The sequence below is a fragment of the Balaenoptera ricei genome, chromosome 5 (genome assembly GCF_028023285.1).
Source record: "Balaenoptera ricei isolate mBalRic1 chromosome 5, mBalRic1.hap2, whole genome shotgun sequence".
Taxonomy (NCBI): Eukaryota; Metazoa; Chordata; class Mammalia; order Artiodactyla; family Balaenopteridae; genus Balaenoptera; species Balaenoptera ricei.
In genome coordinates this window covers 51,432,135-51,454,309 of record NC_082643.1, presented here as the reverse complement: position 1 = coordinate 51,454,309, position 22,175 = coordinate 51,432,135, and the positions used below count along the sequence as shown (strand labels likewise).

The following is a 22,175-nucleotide window of genomic DNA, read 5'->3' as shown; positions in this document are numbered from 1 at the left end:
AGGTACCCATGAGGTAATTTAACCACTGGTTAGATCACAGCAAACAGAGGCTCACCAGGAGGCCCCTTCTAGCCCTTACTGTCTCCTTCCTCTTCAATGCTTCATCATTGTTAGTTCTCACTTCTAAGTAAAAAACCAAGGCCACTTTTTAACCAGTTAACTGAGAGTAAGGAGCCTTAGATTCTGGCCTGTGATTAACCAACAGTTCCCCTTGAAAACTCTTTCTCTCCATCTCCTTATCTCTAAGGCAAGAGCTGGACACCTGGAGTCTATAGGTACTGCATCAGTAAGTACTGATTGGCAAGATGAAGAATATTAGCAAAGTTTGTTATGCTATTTGGCTCTCTGCCTCATTTCCTCTACCTGAATAACATGCTATCTGACACTTCATAGAGAAGAGATCTTAAAATTATACCTGGGGGGAGGTGAGCCTATTCAGTGTTACCTGGGTTTTAGGCATTCAGGAAAAATGAAGTTTGGTAAATAATATATCTTAGACCTTACAGATAATATGATGAAGAGGGAGCAATAGAAAAAATATGTAGATATATTTTTACAAAGAACTCTTAAAAGTCAACAATAAGAACACAACCCAATAAAAAAATGGGTCAAAGACCTTAACAGACACCTCACCAAAGAAGATAAAATTGCAAATAAGATATGAAAAGGTGCTCCACATCATATGTCATCAGGGAAATGCAAATTAAAACAACAATGAGATACCACAATCCAACTACTGGACTGGCCAAAATCTGGAACACTGACAACACCAAATGCTGGCAAGGGTGTGGCAACAGAAGTTTCATTCATTGATGGTGGGCATGCAAGATGGCACAGACACTCAGAGGACACTTGGCAGTTTCTTACAAAAAGAAACATGCTTTTACCACACAATCCAGCAATCATACTCCTTGGCATTTACCAGAAGGAGTTGAAAACATATGTTCAAACAAAAACCTGCACACACATGTTATAGTAGCTTTATTCATAACTGACAAAACTTGGAAGCAAACAAGATGTCCTTCAGTAGGTGAATGGATAAACTGTGGTACATCCAGACAGTGAAATATTATTCAGCACTAAAAAGAGATGAACTATTAAGCCACAGAAAGACATGGAGGAACCTTAAATGCATATTACTGAGTGAAAGAAGCCAGTCTGAAAAGGCTGTATACTGTATGATTCCAACTATATGACATTCTGGAAAAGCAAAACTATGGAGACAGTAATAAGATCAATGATTGCCAAGTGCTGGGGGTGAGGGGAGAAATAAACAGGCGAAGCACAGAGGATTTTTAGGGCTACGAAAATACCATGTATGATACCATAATGATGGACACATGTCATTATACATTTGCCCAAACCCATAGAATGTACAACATCAAGAGTAAAGCATAATATGAACTATGGACTTTGGGTGATAATGATGTATCAAATGTAGGGTCATCAATTGTAATAAATGTACCCATCTGGTGGGAGATGTGGACAATGGGGGAGGTGATGCATGTGTAGGGACAGCGTTTATATGGGAAATCTCAGTATCTTCTGCTCAATGTTGCTGTGAACCTAAAACTGCTCTAAAACAATGTCTTAATAAAATTTTTTAAAAAGAATATCCAAATAAGGTTACTGAAAGCAAATAAACATATCTTTATGGTGAATAAAAAAAATAAATTTATTGTAAATGGAAGAGGATAGGAGCCACAATATGGTTCTAAATTAGAGGGAATAAAGTCATTTAACAAAAGTGCCATAGAAAGTAGAATTATCTCAACTTACAAACAATCCAAGGCAAAAAGATGGCAAGCAGAACAAGATAAGAAAAACTGATATTTCTTAGGAAACTGAGGGAATAAAGCAAATTCTTTTTAAAAACATTCAAGAAATAACATTACAGAGCTTATAAAGCCTGGCTCTCTACATATTAGACATCTTGAACCAGGAAATCAATATAACACTAACAAATTATGATCATTATTCAGTTCTCTTCTTTTTAATTGTTTTAAGTTATTTTATTCTATCCTCTAACTTAGTAATTTTTAATATTTTAGTTGCATTTGGCTTGTAACAAAATGTACAGCAATTATTTCCTCTTCTGTTATTAGCTTGTTTCAGGGCTTCCTCTTAGAAGTTTTCCCATTCTTGACCTCCTCGTTTTGATTATTTCTTGGCTAGTGAGGAGACAGTCATGGAAGTTTTTCAAGAAGGGTATGCTGGAGAAATCGTTCTGGAGTCCCTGGATAACATAAGATGTCATTCCCTGACCTTCACATACAAAAGATATCCTGACTGTATGTTTCTTCTTGGATCACAAAGTGTCCTCCCCAGACTCTGTAGCTGCCTTCATTGTCTCTTAGCTTTTGGTGTCTCCAAAAATCATCTGAAAAAGGCATCATTTTTGTTCCCTTTGTTGATATCATCTTTTCCCTACCTTGCTGCTTGAGCAATTTTTTCCCCTTGTCCTTGTAATCCATGAAAATTGAGAGAATGTGGCAATTTATATATAGTCATCCCCGCTTACCCTCCGGGGATGCATTCCAAGACCCCCACTGGATGCCTGAAATCGTGAATAGTACTAAACCATATATATATATATATATATATATATATATATACACACACACACACACACACACACACACACACATACATATATATGTATATACTATGTTTTTTCCTATACATACATATGTATGATAAAAATTATGTAATAAATTAGGCACAGCAAGAGATTAACAACCACTAATAATAAAATAGAATGATTACAATATACTGTAATAAAAGTTATATGAATGTGTGCTCTCTCCCTCTCAAAATATCTTACATATTGTACAAATCTAATGCCTTTTCCATCTTCACTAAGCACTTATCACGCACTGTGGCAGTATCTTTTGCAGTTTGAGGTGTGATAGTAAAACTAACACGAGTTTCTTTTTCCTTCTTTACAAGTTCTCAGAAGATTCGTTCTTACCATAGATCTTAGCAAACTCGGTATACAATCTTTTTTCTTTCCTTATTAAGTCGAGAACTTTTACCTTTTCACTTAAGAGGAGCTCTATACGGCTTCTCTTTGGCAGATCCAAATTGCCAGCGTCACTACTCTTGCGCTTTGGGGCCATTGTTAAGTAAAATAAGGATAACTTGAACACAAACACTGTGATACCAGGACAGTCAAGCTGATGATCAAGAGGTGGCTAAGTGATGGATGGGCAGGATACACGGGACAGAGGGATAATTCTTGTCCCGCGTGGGACACAGCTGCATAGCGGGAGATCTCATGACGCTACTCAGAACAATGCACAATTTAAAACTTAGGAATTGTTTATTTCTGGAATTTTCCACTTACTATTTCCAGACACAGTTGACTGCAGGTAACTTAAGCCACTGAAAGTGAAGCTGCAAGTAAGGGGGCGTCTAGTGTCCTGGTAAATGTTTAAAAACAAGCTCTCCAAAGAAAGCGTGTGTATATACCTCTGTGTGTTTACTGTAAATTTTAATGACAGATAGGATGCATAGCACACAAGTGGTAAATAATAAAATTTATAATTCTCTTTAAATCCCATATAACTAATTGGTTCTTATTGAATGACTTCTTTGATATTTACTGAACACTTGTTATATAGACATCCTATGGCTGCAATCAGAAAATTAATGTAGTTCCAACATGAATGTTGGTTGATAGTTTCTTTTATGTTAATAAGAAGTGAAACCACAGAAACTTATGTCAGAACTTCACTTATCTGTCAGTGACCTGGGTGAATTCTTTTCTCAGTAGATAATTTTTGAATACCAGAAGAATGTTTCTTCAATTTTTTTTTGTGCTATTCACAATATGATGACTATAGACACAGCACACTTTTAAGTTTAATCTTCATTATTAATGCTTTCTCCATCTACTTTCTGCAGTCTAGACAATCAACAAAACAAGAAACCAAGCCCTGATTTTTAGCTTTTATTGATTCCAATGGTATAAATATTCCCACCATGGCTGATTTCAAATTACCACTGTGACATCACTGAGCCCAGAGTAGGGAAAGACGCATGGCAGCCCACCGTTATACAGCATTTCCTCTGTACAGTTACCACAGGCGTAAAGAACCTCGAGAGCACTGATAACAGTAACATGTAGTTAAATAATTACGGAATGATATTTTGAGTATTTATTACCTTTGTTTTGTTTTTTAATGGTTCTTTTATTTATTTTTAAAATTAAAGTATAGTTGATTTACAATATCATATTAGGTGTACAGCACAGTGATTCAGATATATATATATATATATATATATATATATATATATATACATATATATATACTTTTTTCAGATTCTTTTCCCTTATAGGTTATTGCAAAATATTGGGTATAGTTCCCTGTGCTATACAGTAGGTCCTTGTTGGTTATTTATTTTACATATAGTGGTGTGTATATGTTAATGCCAACCTCCTAATTTATCCCTCCTTCCCCCCTTTCCCCTTTGGGTTTGTTTTCTATGTCTGTGAGTCTCTTTCTGTTTCGGAAATAAATTCATTGGTATCTTTTATTTTTTAGATTCCATATATAGCGATATCATATGATACTTGTCTTTCTCTGTCTGGCTTACTTCACTTAGTATGATAAAATCTAGGTCCATCCAAGTTGCTGCAAATAGCATTATTTCATTCTTTTTTTATGGCTGAGTAACATTCCATTGTATATATACCACACCCCAATGTTCATAGCAGCACTACTTACAACAGCCAATACATGGAAGCAACCTAAATGTCTACCTTTGTTTTTAATACAATTTACTTAATTGTAAGTTTATAACTTTTCACTTTTAATAATGGCTGTGTTTAATGACCAGCTCATAGAATTTCTGAAAATTTAAAATTTAAAAGGCAGCTTTCACAAGCTAGTATGAGCTTTCTCCAGCACACCATTGGATGTGGCCCTTTGTTGGGATCTTAGAACTGATTTAGCCTGGAATGTGAGGAACCAGATCAATCTGCATCTCTCTTCTCTATCTCTCTCATTCTTTCTCAAGTTCCATATAGTTTTTCTTTAATCACAGATTTTGTCCTCATTGTTTTTATTTCTGCCCTCCGTGGAACACCTATGATTCTAAAGATAAATCACTGATTCTCTATTTCCATGCCAATAATGTTCACTTTCATAATGTTGGGTTTTTTTCTTTGAATTTACATTTTCTCCCATGAACCTGGGAAAATCTCTCATGTTTGAGCCAGGTTTCTGCAGTATAAATTGAGCTTTCACTGCCATTGTATTCGTTTCTCTGTTAACTTCCAGTGTCCCATTATTATATTTTTGGTTTAGGCAATTCTGGAAGCACTTTTATTTTTAAATCATTGTGGAGAAAAGATAATAGTGGTCTGTTGTCTCAAATTTCAGAAATTACCCTGTATATCTATATTGAGAAAAAAAAAATAAAACAGAAAGAAACAGGATAGAAGAAAGGAGAAAAATACAGCAAGTTCAATATAAGTTTCTTACATATGAAATAAATTACATAGTCATCGTGAAGTAACTGTTACTGTTACTGTTACACTAGCCAAGTTCCACATCTTTTTTCAATTCTCTAAAATTTGTCTCACCAACTTTAATATTTATAAAAACAGTAATGTTTAAATTCCAGACTGATGAATACAAACTCTTTAACAAAATAATTTGACAAAGGCATCCATTTTGCTTTTCTTTGAATGACAGGAAAACACAATAGAGGACTTTGTCACTTATGATAAAGAAAGGAGACTAATCAAATTTAAGTAGTAGAGAACATTTCCTCTAGCTAATTAGTCAACTAACAAAGGCTCTTTATAGTTTATTAATTCATAAGCTCAGTGTCCATATAAAACAGGGCAGGGAATTTGTAGCAGAGCATCTAAGTAAACATAGCATTTTTAGTTTCAGAAGATTTGCCTTTTAGTATTCCTTAAAGCTGACTCTCTTTTTAAAAGAAGACATTATTTCAGATTTCATATTTTCCCTTTGTAAAAAGGGGCTTATATTGTTTTTCCATGAACACATTTTCTTCCTATCTCAGTCTTTTCTCTCCTTATGATTTCCTATTTCTATTTCATGGAGTCTGAGTCTTCTTGAATGGTATTGAGAATTCCCAATTTTTTTTTAAACTTCTTCTGGTTCCGTATTCATAAATATCCTTATATATCCTTAGGTATATACTGTCTTCATTCTTGAAACTATATACCTTCTCTGAGAATTCAGAATATTTCCCTTCCCTCGCCTTCCCATAGATTCTATATTATTGTTCTTGTTTTTTCTCTTTCGTTATTCATCATCAAATAAGGAAAAAGTCCTCAGTGTTTGCCTGTCTTCCTGAGTGCTGGTTCTTAGATCAACATCTGGAAAGCAACATGATAAGCAAAGCCCTCTTTCTCATTTCTTGTGTTGACCAGGCCTTCATCATATGCAGCTTTACTACATTGAATTAAAATGACTTGCTAACCCCATTACTTGATTCTTTGATACTCTAAATTACTGGAGTATGCTGAAAATAGCAATACCCAGGATATAACGCTGCCTAGTCTCTTCCCCTAGTTCCCTAGTCTTATTCAAGGGGCCCAAATCTCTCAAGATTCAATGCCCTATCTAGTCCCTGAATGCCTTCTGCTTTATTCTTTTTTAAAAGTTTCAGCTTCTGAATGGATCCAGAAGAAGCATTGTGAATTTGGGAAGGTATAACACATTGGCTCTTTCAAAAGTAAGATCCATGGAGTAGGGGAATGAATGGCCAGTTATCTTTTCAAACAAACTGGAGATTTTGTCTGGAGACCAGAGGGTGGAAAGGTAAAATATCTTCTCCCTTTCTTCCAGATAGATGAGGTAATACTGTTTCATAAGATAAAGTGTGGACAGGCCACCTATGCTTTTCTGAATAGTTCCATTAATATTTACTTATTTATCTATCTGGATATATTCAATCAAACTTTAACTGGGCATGGTTTTCATATTATCACTAGAGTCTAGTCAATTAACATACAAGCCTAAAGTATATCGATGGATGGAAAGAAAGAAAGAAAGAGAGAAAGGGTGGAAGGAAGGAAGGGAGAAAGAAAGAGAAGAAAGAAGGAAAGAAAGAAAGAAAAGAAAGAATGAAAGAAAAAGAAAGAAAGAAAGAAAGAAAAGAAGGAAGGAAGGAAGGGAGAAAGGGAGGGAGAAAGATGGAAATTTAATATATTCAGGGGCAAACCTCAACCAATAGGGACTGGAATCAAAGACTAAATGTCCCAGATTTTTATCTCTATGTGGGACAATTCTGAGATGTTTTATACATGGCTCCTCAAAGTGTCCCCTGGGGGATTGAGATCTAGATGTCCACAGTTCATTAACATACTTCTTATTGCTTTTCCCTTACTCCCTCACTTGGGCTTACTGCCTCTCAAATAAACTACTTGCACCCAAGTCCTTATCTCAGTGTTGCTTTTGGGTGAAATCAAACCAAGACACAGATGCTACAAAAATATTACACATTAATCTTTGGTTTGGTTTGGGATAAGAATTTCAGCCTGAAATTTCAGTCCAGAACAATAATCAGATATTATCAGTCTGCAGATGGCAATGCCATCTCATACAGTAAACTCTCTTATTATTTTTTAATTCCTATTCTTTCTTCCCCTTTCATCCTTTGTTGGCCTCTGCTCTTTGAGCATGAGTCAATTAGAATCGTTCACCTACCCATAACCTCCTCTGATTCTCTCATTTCTCCCTCAGCCAGTCTACAGAAAGGCAGTTCTTCCCAGGATGACTTTTGAGGCCACCAGCAGATGGAACAAGCCAATGGGAGACTCTCATCTGGAAGTCTGTGCTGTTTGCTCTTACTCACTCCCTACATATCAACATCGAACCAATGCAATCCATCCACAAGGACTTAACAATGAACTACTGAGTTACTACCAAATTTTTAACAGGTACTTAATTTAATCCCCAAATCCCCATGAGGATCTTTAGAAGAGCTATACATAAGTGACAAAAACCTTAGGTAAATTTACACATAGCTGAATGCTATCTACAGAGACAGTGCAAGCCTTCCTGGTGATTTTCACATTTGAATATTTTTAGGGCCACTCTAAACTTTTTAGTTGCTTTGCTTTTCTGTTTCAGTCATATAGATTCCTTACTCTGCAAAGAAAAGGAACAAGGCTACTGTTTAACTTTCTGTTTTAAATTGGCAGATATTATATTAGGAAAAGGTAAAGGAGTCATGGAGGTTCCACACACATCTGGAGAAAGCTGCTTCAGTCTGTCAACACTGCCCGGGGGCCAAGCCTTGTTGTTGGTGCTATTTGGTCTATAAAGAAGCAGATGGCCCATAAGAAGCTGTTTCCTCTGTTTCACTTGCTTTCAACAAAAGCACTAAAGCTCTGCCTTTGGACTAGGGTTCCCATGACTAAGCTATCTAATCCATTTGCCTTTGAGATTCAGGTTCAGATGAGGGTCACCCCAAAGTCAAACAAACCCTTCCCAGGATGTCCATGAGGTGATTGTCTTTGTGGGCATTCAACCTCAGAGACATGCTGCACAGTGCCAAGGAAATTTTTACTCAACTTTATCCTAAGCTTACAAGCCTCAGTGAACATGAGGGTGGGACTGTAGTCAGCTCCTTCTGGAGCTTAATTATGCTGAGTCACTTGGAGAGTTATAGGTGACCTGTTCTGGGGTGAAATGGACTTGCTTTCCTACATCGCCGTTCATCATGCTATGACCAAATGACCCAGACACATTTTCCAGGCTGCCTTGAATTTCTTCCTCATCCTTCACCTCCAGGTTTACTGCCAAAGAATACAATAGCCTCAGACCCAGGAGTTCCCCCTCACGTAACCCTAGACACAAGTATGTAGTAGCATCATTAGAACCACAGGGCTAAGTGTAACTTTCCCCAAATTTTCCTCAGAAATGAGGCTGGGATAAGATATGATTAGGTGTCCCATTTGGGAATCCAGTAAATGATGATAACAAATGCTTACTGAGCATTCACCTGAACCAGACACTGTTCTACGTGGCCTACATTCTGTAGCATATTGGTTTTTTGAAAGATGGCTACCACTAGGTACCCCATCTCCTATACTCTTCTTGCAGAGTGATGCTGACACGCCTCCTATTCAGTGGTAGGATCTGTGACCTTTCGCCTTGAACCAGAATGGACCTTTATGGCTACTTCATTCAAAGGCATATGGAAGAAGTGACACCATGTGAGTTCTGAGGCTAATTCATTAAAGGCGATACACCTTCCATGTAGGTCTATTGGAACACTTGCCCTTGGAACCCAGTCTCCATGCTGCAAGGAAGCCCAAACCACATGGAGGCTCCAGACGGAAGTATTCCAACCAACAGCCCCAGCTGAGGTCAAGGTGACTCCAGCCCCAGCCGCCATCTGACTGCAACTGCAAAACAGACCCTCAGTGATGCAGCTGAGCCCAGTCAACTGCTAGAACCATGTGCAACAAAATAAAAGGAGTGTTCTTGTTCTAACACACTAAACTTGGAGTTATTATACAGTAATAGCTAATTGGAATATATTTATAAACTTAATCTTTATAAAAACCAATGAAATAAGTATTATTATTCCTACTTTACAGATGAGGAAAAACTAGGGCATTGAATAGTTAGGTCAGGGGCACAAGGTAAGTGGCAAAGCTTGGTTTCAAACCCAAGGAGTCTGGTTTATTCGAGTTTATGCTCTTAATCTCTATGCTGTTTCTTTTAAGCCCCTCTTCCCCATAAAAAGACACTGAGAGCAAGGAAAAGTGAAAAATCGGTGCTGGAAGGGGTGGAAGAGGGACTGTTTTTTCAAGCAGATGGCATCCATCAATTCAAAATTCCTTCAGCCATGAGCTCCCATCCCTACCTGGGAGACTGGGCAAATATAAACTTCTTTGGGAAACTAGCACCAGTTCCTTTCTACACTTGCAATGCCAGGAGCTGGGGCTGAAGGCACCCCCAGAGAAGCCATTCATTTCACTCCATTCTCCTCTGCATCATCTTCTTTACCTGGAGGATTTACCTAGCCTACCTGACCCTAGAATGAACCTCTGGAGAACACCGATTTCTCTAGGGTGCTTTACCAAACCAACAAGCTTTGCTGTTAAATCTGAAGCCTGAAGACAGAAACTGTGTAAATATTCAGCAGCAATTCCACAGCAGCCGCCTGGGGGGCCCAGAAGTGGCGCACTTGGACTTCTGGGAGGGTGAGGATAGAATAATTTGAAGCAGACTCTCAGAGGGGAGTTGGGTGAACCCTTCATACTTACCATTCAATGTGGACAGTGCCAGGGAATTTGTAATAATCTCCTGAAACATCACACCCAGCTGCCCCAACCAACAAGCAGCCGAGACCTCCTATGTTGTGACTTTGTACTCCAGGAAGAATGGACTTGACTTTTATGAGCACAGGCCTCTGGGAGTGAGGGACCCTAGAGAGAGGGACAAGTTACATAAAAATCATGTCTAAGTGTTTATGGGCAAAATTCAAAGCCAGCCCATACCACAGGGACGGCATCTGAAATCAGAGCAGGCGGGGATACAAGCAGCCTAGCTTTCTGAAGGAGGATAATTATTTCTGAAGTTACAGAAGTTACAGAAATGATTCTCCGAGCTGTTCATTTTTTAATACCTTTCAGATTACCCCTTCAGCTTCACAACGGATTTCACAGCACTGGCAGGAAAATCTATCGGCCTGTCTCAGACAGGCAACTTCAAATTAAAACTGCTGATGTGAAAATTAAAATCCAAATGAATCAGTATTTTCCTTCTGGTTCTTTCTAGTCCTTTCTAGTGCCTGAGTTCTACCCAACTTAGCCAGAAGAGTCCCTCATGCCCTGCACAAGGCTCTCTCCCATGCTCCCGACGTCCCCACCCTTTCATTCCCAAACTTTCTTGGGTTCACACCAAATAGGTACCTCACTTTACATTAAGAAACAGTTTCTTAAAAATTGTCTATCAGATTTTTGTAAGCTATATTATATCCCCCCTTTACTTGTTTTATGTTTCCAAAGTCTTTGTCTTTTTACCTAAATAGTTCTTCAAATAACTGTGCTCCCCCAACCCCATACTTTAATTGCAATATTCTCTAGACCACTTCTTCCTCCCTCCACTACTGTTTCTTCAAGTCATCCACAGATGGTTAGAACAGATAAAAACACTGAAGGAAGAAAGGTTGGGGTATGGCTTTGTGACCTATCATCTCTTAATTGACAGTTCTGAAATTCTGGAAGTTTTTCTGACCTCTGAGTATACCTCCAAATGTTCACAGGACACAGATCATGCAGCTCACTGTGAGTTGAACTAAAATTTAAGTCAAGAATTAAAACACATTCTTCACCTACAAGCATCTTGCCTTCCTAATGAACCTATCTTTAGAGTTTAAGGCAGGAGCCAAATCTCAACTATTTCAGGTCATTAAAACCCGCAGCACATTTGGAGAGTGGAAAGGTGCTAAATCATGTCTTCTGGCCACACTCCACTTTCAGTAATGATGATTGACACCTGCAAATCCCCTTTGTGACATGGGGATTGGATCTGCAATTGTATTGCCCTGTTTAATAGCTGAGGTGTTGGTCCCTGAGGAGACTGCCTCACATGAACATGGTCTCTTCTCATCATACCATCAGGAAGCGTTTTCTGAAGTTTGGAGGCTCTCTCTGAAGTCCTCCCCACTCTTACCACAAAACAAGGAAGCTGGGGCACTTTGTACTCTCTGCTCTCTTTACAGTTACTTTTCCTAAGGCTCTCAAAGCATAAAAGGAGGGTTGTCAAAATTGAACTATTTCTTTAAAAATATGTTTTTTAACCTTGAAAGTGGAAATGGCTGAGAATTCCGCAAGACTGGAAGAGAAATCATCAGTGAGAAAAGCATTGATGTGGTCCTTCCCTACTCCTCAGCAATAAAAAAAACTGATACACACAACACTCTAGATGAATCCCCAGAGTATTATGCTGAGTGGGAAAAAGTCAATCACAAAAGATTACATACTGTATGTTTCCAGTTATATAACATTCTTGAAATGACAAAATTATACAAATGGAGAAGAGGTTAGAGTGAGTGCCAACAGTTAATGAGTGGGTTGGCGGGGGGGGGGGGGGCGGCGGGAGGAGAAAGTGGGTGTAGCTGTAAAATAGCAGCATGAGGGATTCTTGTGATAGAACTATTCTACATCTTGACTGCATCAAGGTCAATATCCTGGTTGCAACATTGCACTATAGTACTATTGTAGTACTATTATACTACTATTGTAGCACTATTATAGTATTATTGTACTATAGCTTTGCAAGATGTTACCACTGGGGGAAACTGGGTGAAGGATACAAGGGATCTCTACTATTTCTTATGACTGCATGCGAATATACAACAATCTCAAAATAAAAGCTTCATTTAAGAGGAAAAAAAAAGAAATCATTGGATTGAGACTGACAAAACCAGGCTCTAGCTCAAGGTCTGCCAATAAAAAGCACGAGCCAAGTAATTCAACCTCTTTCATTTTGTTTCACCAACTATGAAATGGGGTTGGACAAGATCATCTCCAGAGTCCCTGTGAGTTAAACAGCTGAGTGATTCCACAGCTGCTCCCGGTCTACATAGCTATTGAAACAGCAGGGGCCATGTGAAGAATCAGGCTACCATAGCAGAGGGGAATTTACATAAATAGTCTCTGTAAATACCATTAAAAAAAACAGAAACCAGAAGCAAGAAGAACTACAATCCTGCAGCCTGTGGATCAAAAACCACATTCACAGAAAGATAGACGAGATGAAAAGGCAGAGGGCTATGTACCAAATGAAGGAAAAAGATAAAACCCCAGAAAAAAACTAAAACCCCAGAAAAACAACTAGGCAACCTTCCAGAAAAAGAATTCAGAATAATGATAGTGACTATGATCCAGGACCTCGAAAAAGAATGGAGACAAAGATCGAGAAGATGCAAGAAATGTGTAACAAAGACCTAGAAGAATTAAAGAACAAACAAACAGACATGAACAATACAATAACTGAAATGAAAACTACACTAGAAGGAATCAATAGCAGAATAACTGAGGCAGAAGAACGGATAAGTGACCTGGAAGACAGAATGGTGGAATTCACTGCTGCAGAACAGAATAAAGAAAAAAGAATGAAAAGAAATGAAGACAGCCTAAGAGACCTCTGGGAAAACATTAAACACAACAACATTCGCATTATAGGGGTCCCAGAAGGAGAAGAGAGAGAGAAAGGACCCGAGAAAATATTTGAAAAGATTATAGTTGAAAACTTCCCTAACATGGGAAAGGAAATAGCCACCCAAGTCCCGGAAGCACAGTGAGTCCCATACAGGATAAACACAAGGAGAAACACGCCAAGACACATAGTGATCAAATTTGCAAAAATTAAAGACAAAGAAAAATTATTGAAAACAGCAAGGGAAAAATGACAAATAATATACAAGGGAACTCCCATAAGGTTAACAGCTGATTTCTCAGCAGAAACTCTACAAGCCAGAAGGGAGTGGCATGATATACTTAAAGTGATGAAAGGGAAGCACCTACAACCAAGATTACTCTACCCGGCAAGGATCTCATTCAGATTTGATGGAGAAATCAAAAGCTTTACAGACAAGCAAAAGCTAAGAGAATTCAGCACCACCAAACCAGCTCTACAACAAATGCTAAAGGAACTTCTCTAAGTGGGAAACACAAGAGAAGAAAAGGACCTACAAAAACAAACCCAAAACAATTAAGAAAATGGTCATAGGAACATACATATCGATAATTACCTTAAACGTGAATGGATTAAATGCTCCAACCAAAAGACACAGGCTTGCTGAATGGATACAAAAACAAGACCCATATATATGCTGTCTACAAGAGACCCACTTCAGACCTAGGAACACATACAGACTGAAAGTGAGGGGATGGAAAAAGTTATTCCATGCAAGTGGAAATCAAAAGAAAGCTGGAGTAGCAATACTCATATCAGATAAAATAGACTCTAAAATAAAGAATGTTACAAGAGACAAGGAAGGCCACTACATAATGATCAAGGGATCAATCCAAGAAGAAGATACAACAATTATAAATATATATGCACCCAACATAGGAGCACCTCAATACATAAGGTAACTGCTAACAACTGTGAAAGAGGAAATTCACAGTAACACAATAATAGTGGGGGACTTTAACACCTCACTTACACCAATGGACAGATCATCCAAAATGAAAATAAATAAGGAAACAGAAGCTTTAAATGACACAATAGACCACATAGATTTAATCGATATTTATAGGACATTCCATCCAAAAACAGCAGATTACACTTTCTTCTCAAGTGCGCACGGAGCGTTCTCCAGGATAGATCACCTCTTGGGTCACAAATCAAGCCTCAGTAAATTTAAGAAAATTGAAATCTAGGGGCTTCCCTGGTGGCGCAGTGGTTGGGAATCCGCCTGCCAATGCAGGGGACATGGGTTCGTGCCCCAGTCCGGGAAGATCCCACATGCCGCGGAGCGGCTGGGCCCGTGAGCCAGAACTACTGAGCCTGCGCGTCTGGAGCCTGTGCTCCGCAACGGGAGAGGCCGCGACAGTGAGAGGCCCGCGCACCGCGATGAAGAGTGGCCCCCGCTCGCCACAACTAGAGAAAGCCCTTGCACAGAGACGAAGACCCAACACAGCCAAAAATAAATAAATAAATAAATAAATTTATTAAAAAAAAAAAAAATTGAAATCTACAAGCATCTTTTCTGACCACAATGCTATGAGATTAGAAATGAATTACAGGGGAAAAAAAGTGAAAAACACAAACACATGGAGGCTAAACAGTACATTACTAAATAACCAAGAGATCACTGAGGAAATCAAAAAATACTTAGAGACAAATGACAATGAACACACGACGATCCAAAACCTATAGGATGCAGCAAAAGCAGTTCTAAGAGGGAAGATTATAGCTATACAAGCCTACCTCAAGAAACAAAAAAAATCACAAATAAACGATCTAACTTTACACCTAAAGGAACTAGAGAAAGAAGAACAAACAAAACCCAAAATTGACAGAAGGAGAGAAATCATAAAGATCAGAGCAGAGGTAAATGAAATAGAAACAAAGAAAACAACAGCAAAGATCAATAAAAGTAAAAGCTGGTTCTTTGAGAAGATAAACAAAATTGATAAACCATTAGCCAGACTCATCAAGAAAAAGAGGGAGAGGACTCAAATCAATAAAATTAGAAATGAAAAAGGAGAAGTTACAACAGACACCGCAGAAATACAAAGCATCATAAGAGACTACTACAAGCAACTCTATGCCAATAGAATGGACAACCTGGAAGAAATGGACAAATTCTTAGAAAGGTATAACCTTCCAAGACTGAACCAGGAAGTAATAGAAAATATGAACAGACCAATCACAAGTAATGAAATTGAAACTGTGATTAAAAATCTTCCAACAAACAAAAGTCCAGGACCAGATGGCTTCACAGGTGAATTCTATCAAACATTTAGAGAAGAGCTAACACCCATCCTTCTCAAACTCTTCCAAAAAATTGCAGAGGAAGGAACACTCCCAAACTCATACTATGAGGCCACCATCACCCTGATACCAAAACCAGAGAAAGATACTACAAAAAAAGAAAATTACAGACCAATATCACTGATGAATATAGATGCAAAAATCCTCAACAAAATACTAGCAAACAGAATCCAACAGCACATTAAAATGATCATACACAATGATCAAGTGGGATTTATCCCAGGGATGCAAGGATTCTTCAATATACACAAATCAATCAATGTGATACACCATATTAACAACTTGAAGAAGAAAAACCATATGATCATCTCAATAGATACAGAAAAAGCTTTTGACAAAATTTAACACACATTTATGATAAAAACTCTCCAGAAAGTGGGCATAGAGGGAACCTACCTCAACATAATAAAGGCCATATACGACAAACCCACAGCAAACATCATTCTCAATGGTGAGAAACTGAAAGCATTTCCTCTAAGATGAGGAACAAGACAAGGATGTCCACTCTCACCACTATTTTTCAACATAGTTTTGGAAGTCATAGTCACGGCAATCAGAGAAGAAAAAGAAATAAAAGGAATACAAAATGGAAAAGAAGAAGTAAAACTGTCACTGTTTGCAGATGACATGATATTATACATAGAGAATCCTAAAGATGCCACCAGAAAACTACTAGAACTAATCAATGAATTTGGTAAAGTTTCAGGATACAAAATTAATGCACAGAAATCTCTTGCATTCCTATATACTAATGATGAAAAATCTGAAAGAGAAATTGTGGAAACACTTCCATTTACCATTGGAACAAAAAGAATAAAATACCTAAGAATAAACCTACCAAGGGAGACAAAAGACCTGTATGCAGAAAACTATAAGACACTGATGAAAGAAATTAAAGATGATACCAACAGGTGGAGAGATATACCATGTTCTTGGATTGGAAGAATCAATATTGTGAAAATGACTATACTACCCAAAGCAATCTACAGATTCAATGCAATCCCTATCAAATTACCAACGGCATTTTTTATGGAACTAGAACAAAAAATCTTAAAATTTGTATGGAGACACAAAAGACCTCGAATAGCCAAAGCAGTCTCGAGGGAAAAAAACAGAGCTGGAGGAATCAGACTCCCTGACTTCAGACTATACTACAAAGCTACAGTAATCAAGACAATATGGTACTGGCACAAAAACAGAAACATAGATCAATGGAACAAGATAGAAAGCCCAGAGATAAACCCACGCACCTATGGTCAACTAATCTACTACAAAGGAGGCAAGGATATACAATGGAGAAAAGACAGTTTCTTCAATAAGTGGTGCTGGGAAAACTGGACAGCTACATGTAAAAGAATGAAATTAGAACACTCCCTAACACCATACACAAAAATAAACTCAAAATGGATTTAAGACCTAAATGTAAGACCAAACACTATAAAATTCTTAGAGGAAAACATAGGAAGAACACTCTTTGACATAAATCACAGCAAGATCTTTTTTGAACCACCTCCTAGAGTAATGGCAATAAAAACAAAAATAAACAAATGGGACCTAATGAAACTTCAAAGCTTTTGCACAGCAAAGGAAACCATAAACAAGACAAAAAGACAACCCTCAGAATGGGAGAAAATATTTGCAAATGAATCAACGGACAAAGGATTAATCTCCAAAATATATAAACAGCTCATGCAGCTCAATATTAAACAATCAAACAACCCAATCCAAAAAAGGGCAGAAGACCTAAATAGACATTTCTCCAAAGAAGACATACAGATGGCCAAGAAGCACATGAAAAGCTGCTCAACATCACTAATTATTAGAGAAATGCAAATCAAAACTACAATGAGGTATCACCTCACACCAGTTAGAATGGGCATCATCAGAAAATCTACAAACAACAAATGTTGGAGAGGGTGTGGAGAAAAGGGAACCCTCTTGCACTGTTGGTGGGAATGTAAAATGATACAGCCACTGTGGAGAACAGTATGGAGGTTCCTTAAAAAACTAAAAATAGAATTACCATATGACCCAGCAATCCCACTACTGGGCATATACCCAGAGAAAACCTTAATTCTAAAAGACACATGCACCCCAATGTTCATTGCAGTACTATTTACAATAGCCAGGTCATGGAAGCAACCTAAATGCCCATCAACAGACAAATGGATAAAGAAGTTGTGGTACATATACACGATGGAATATTACTTAGCCATAAAAAGGAACGAAATTGGGTCATTTGTTGAGACGTGGATGGATCTAGAGACTGTCATACAGAGTGAAGTAAGTCAGAAAGAGAAAAAGAAATATCGTATATTAACGCCTGTATGTTGAACCTAGAAAAATGGTACAGATGAACCGGTTTGCAGGGCAGAAGTTGAGACACAGATGTAGAGAACAAACATATGGACACTAAGGGGGGAAAGCTGCGGGAGGGTGGGGATGGTGGTGTGATGAATTGGGCGATTGGGATTGACATGTATACACTGATGTGTATGAAATTGATGACTAATAAGAAAAAAAAACAAAAAACACAAACCTAGCATCTATTAAACATAACATGCTATGAGATGAACAAAGAAATAATTTGAAAGACAAAAAATTTAAGGCAAATAGTATGCTCATCATTAAAGTCATGACGGGTTAAAGAAATACTCTACACAATAGTGTGATTAAGCAGCATATTTTGTTCACTATAAATCAAGAAAGCTAACCAGCATTTCTGCTATCTTCTTGGCATAGTACACATACAACACCCACTCATTTTCCGGTCTCTTTTCACTGTTAAACTATTCTTGTTCTTAATGTTCTGCTCTCTGGGGAAACTGCAACACACAAAACAGGAAGTTCTTTAATACAACTTACAATTTTAGAAGGGAAAAACCCAAGCAACTGATTAAGAAATGAATATTTTATTCAAATTGTTGTTTGATTTTCATGTCACCAAATAACCGGCATGCTTTTAATCATCAAACTAAACTGAGTAGTTTATTTGGCATCAAATGTATAATCAGATATAAAATTTGTATATTTAACAAATATCAACAAGCTGGGTAATCTATTGTATCAAATTAGCAGCCTTTACTCTTTCCTGAAAAGAAAGGATGTCTTTTTCAATGTACATTTTTTTCTAGGAGCAGTAAATATTATTAAAGAAAGCCACATGGAAGAAACAGTTACAAAACAGTATGTAGTCACCACCATCTGTAGGATTTGAGAAGTCCATGGAGTGTTCAGGTTCATCAATCATGACGGAACTAGATTCCATGTTAGATTTTGATAGCCAAATAACTCAATTTATCATTACACATACTAAAACTATGTGCAATGTAATTTATCCTCTTTTGATTGCTTACTGGCCACCATAAAACTCTGCACTGTCTCTGATAAACATGACCTCATTTGCTACTGAACAATGCTGAGATACAAACAAGCTTGATGTGATCTTGTGAAAACAAAGGGCACCACTTTAAAATTTGAAGAACCCCCGCTATTGGTTTAATGATTCCCTTTCTCTCTTCAATACAAATTCCCAGGCAGAAAATGGCCTCCTTGGCTTTCAGCTACTGTCATTTTTCCATCTAGGTTGAAGGGGTGTCTTCCCTAATGATTTTGTTTTCTACACTAAAATCTCTTCCTAGTCATTAATATCTCAAGATTCAGAAGCTTCTATATTCTTTTGTATTCAGAAGCTCCACACACTAGTTTTGTAATATCATTTCTATGTTCCTGTTCAACTTTTGCCACATTTAATACTTCCTTCACTTGCTCTATATCAAAAAGCTTGTCCACAAACATTAATACAGTTCCAGTTATATGTAAGGCATATTATTTTCATTGCATTTATTGTCTGAGTATGAAGGAATAGGCTTAAATATTTCAAAAATCGATGTTATCTGTTCCTGTAAGATTTATTCCAAAAAGAATACCAATGCTTTTTCATCATGAGAAATTTGCAAAAATAATGATAGGTCATGGTTTTTTTCTAGACTAGCCTTGAAATATCATACTTAACATAATTTCAAGCACAAACAATCATGATAGAATCATAAGCACAGCATTTTAATGAAACACATTATTTTTCACCAGATATATCTAGCTTCCTGATATCACTTTAAGATAGGAAAGTAATTTTTCAAAAAAACAAAGCATATGATTCACTTAATTGTGTTTGCTTTTGAAATTACAAGGACTTTGCAAAGTTCATTGGAGCATAGATATGGGCAGTGGTTCAGTCAGAAGCACTCAGAAAACTTTATCTGGCTCTGGGGCTTTAAGCAGATGTGGAGGATCACAAAGCTTTCTTCTTTTTACCAAACAAAACAAATACTTTTTATTAAATCTCTTTTTTTTTAATTGATTAAATCTCAAGATTATAAAGGACTTTTTAAAAAAGAAAGATCTGGCCTTCATCCAATGTTTGACACACTCCCACGTCCCACTACCAAATATTCATTGGTCCTCCATTTAAACAAGAGATATAACTCAGTGCTTCTCAAATCAGAATCATCTAACTTGCTTCTAATAATTCAGATCCTGAGCAACTTAGTTATGCACACATTTGTCACGGGATTTTTGGTAAACACGGACACTTAGTTATAGGTGAAAGTTATGGGTTTCATCTCCACAACCCCCTGAAAGCAAGTTTGACTGAATCCTGACACACACATTTCTCAGCAAACATGTGACAATCACACCACCCATATGGCAAAACCCAATGGAGTTCCAGCTCTCAATTCCTTCCTCTAAGAGCTCCGACCAAACATTTCATGGACAGTTCACTGGAGGCAAAGGAAGCAGGATTCAGCCAACTATCTAGTCAGAGTCAGGAGACCAGGAAGTCTCCAAATTAGTAGCTGAAACAGGCCATTGAGGAGTCAAGCTCTGGGTGCCATTTCTGACGATGCAGACTGCTGGGCCTGCTATAGCTTTATGGCCCATGTATGCAAGGTTGTGAGGGTCTCTACGATACTGCCAGAAAATCCACATATAATGAAAACTAATAATTCATCAAGAAATACCCAGTTCTGATATTCATTAGTCAAATAACAGAATTTCTCATATTCACTGGAGGTGAATATAACTTAATTCCTCTGGTTTGTGGACCTTTGATTAAATGTTAGCTAATGACACTGGAGTATATATTTCTGATTAAGACAACTAACCACAACAAGGGTCTAGATTAAAACTAAATCATACATACATGTTCATATCACACAGTCTATGCTGAAATATTTTCAAGAAAATATGCTGAAATATTTTAAAGAAAATTATCCAAGACCTACTGACTCAGAACATCTGGGTCTGAAAATCTGCATTTTTATACAAGATCCTCATAAGATGCATATGTGTGCTACAATTTTGTGAACCACTGTCACAGATGTTCTGATGACTCGGCAGGGCACAGACTTGTGTTAGAATCCTGGCTCTTCCACTTTATAGCTATTTAAAGCTATTATAATTTATTTAAACACTGTGATTCCGTTTCCTCATCTATACAATGGTCAGAATAATATCTGCCTTACAGGATTAGTGTAAGAGTGAATTTACACTAACTCTTCCCTGGGACTTCCCTGGTGGCGCAGTGGTTAAGAATCCACCTACCAATACAGGGGACGTGGGTTCAAGCCCTGGTCTGGGAAGATCCCACATGCCGCGGAGCAACAAAGCCTGTGCACCACAACTACTGAGCCTGCACTCTAGACCCACGGGCCACAACTACTGAGCCTGCATGCCACAACTACTGAAGCCCGTATGCCTAGAGCCCACACTCCACAACAAGAGAAGCCACCACAAGAAGAAGCCCGTGAGCCAGAATGAAGAGCAGCCCCCGCTCGCCACAACTAGAGAAAGCCCATGCGCAGCAACAAAGACCCAATGCAGCCCAAAAAAAAGAAAATTAAATAAATTAATTAATTTAAAATAAATAAATAAAATAAAAAATTAGGTTTTAAAAGTAAAATTCTTAGCACAATGATCTGCATATATTATGACTTAAATTTATATGAAATATCTTGAGTTTTCTCTTCTCCAGGGAACACAAATCCTGGCTAATACTATGATTTTTCTATACCTCTTTAAACTGGAGTGTTCACCACAGAATGAACTCTCCCAATTGTGATCTGAGTAAGGAATTAGAGAATAGAATTATTACCATCTTTGTTCCAGAAAGAACTTCAACAAACATTTTTGGAGATCATTTCACATGGTCGATTTGATCTTACTCAGTTAAAATACAGAAGTATTCCTTATACATGCTGTTGCAAAGTCAAGCTTATATGTTCTGTATTTTTTGGGGGGAAACAGATGCAAGACTATATATCCTGTTGAATTTCGTCTTGTTGGATGCAACATATCAAGATATTTTTGAATTCTTATTCTGTCATGCAACCTATTTGGTCTCCTCCACCTTCATATCATCTCTAAATGTGATTAGTATACCCTTAGATTTTTCAAGTCTTTGATTTTACAAAATGTTGAACACACAAGAATGTTCCAACCAAGTTGGAGTCATCACATTTTTGTGAGGGGTTGTCATACCAATAACTGGTCTCTTCCATTGTCGTTACATTCAACTAGTGGTTTCCCATTTTTTCTACAAGACTATCATGAGCAAGAATGTGTCAAATTCCTTCATACAGGCCAAAGAACACCATGTCTATCGTA

The 22,175-nt window shown here is 37.5% G+C and overlaps 1 long non-coding RNA gene across 1 annotated transcript in view; it reads right to left on the bottom strand.

Moving 5' to 3' along the window:
* The window catches only part of LOC132366439 (uncharacterized), a 45,662-nt gene that overhangs the window by 11,228 nt on the left and 12,259 nt on the right, over positions 1 to 22,175 (bottom strand). Inside the window, exon 2 of the long non-coding RNA XR_009503441.1 lies at positions 10,265 to 10,426. This is a non-coding gene — a long non-coding RNA (uncharacterized LOC132366439). The remainder of the gene's footprint in view (positions 1 to 10,264; positions 10,427 to 22,175) is intronic.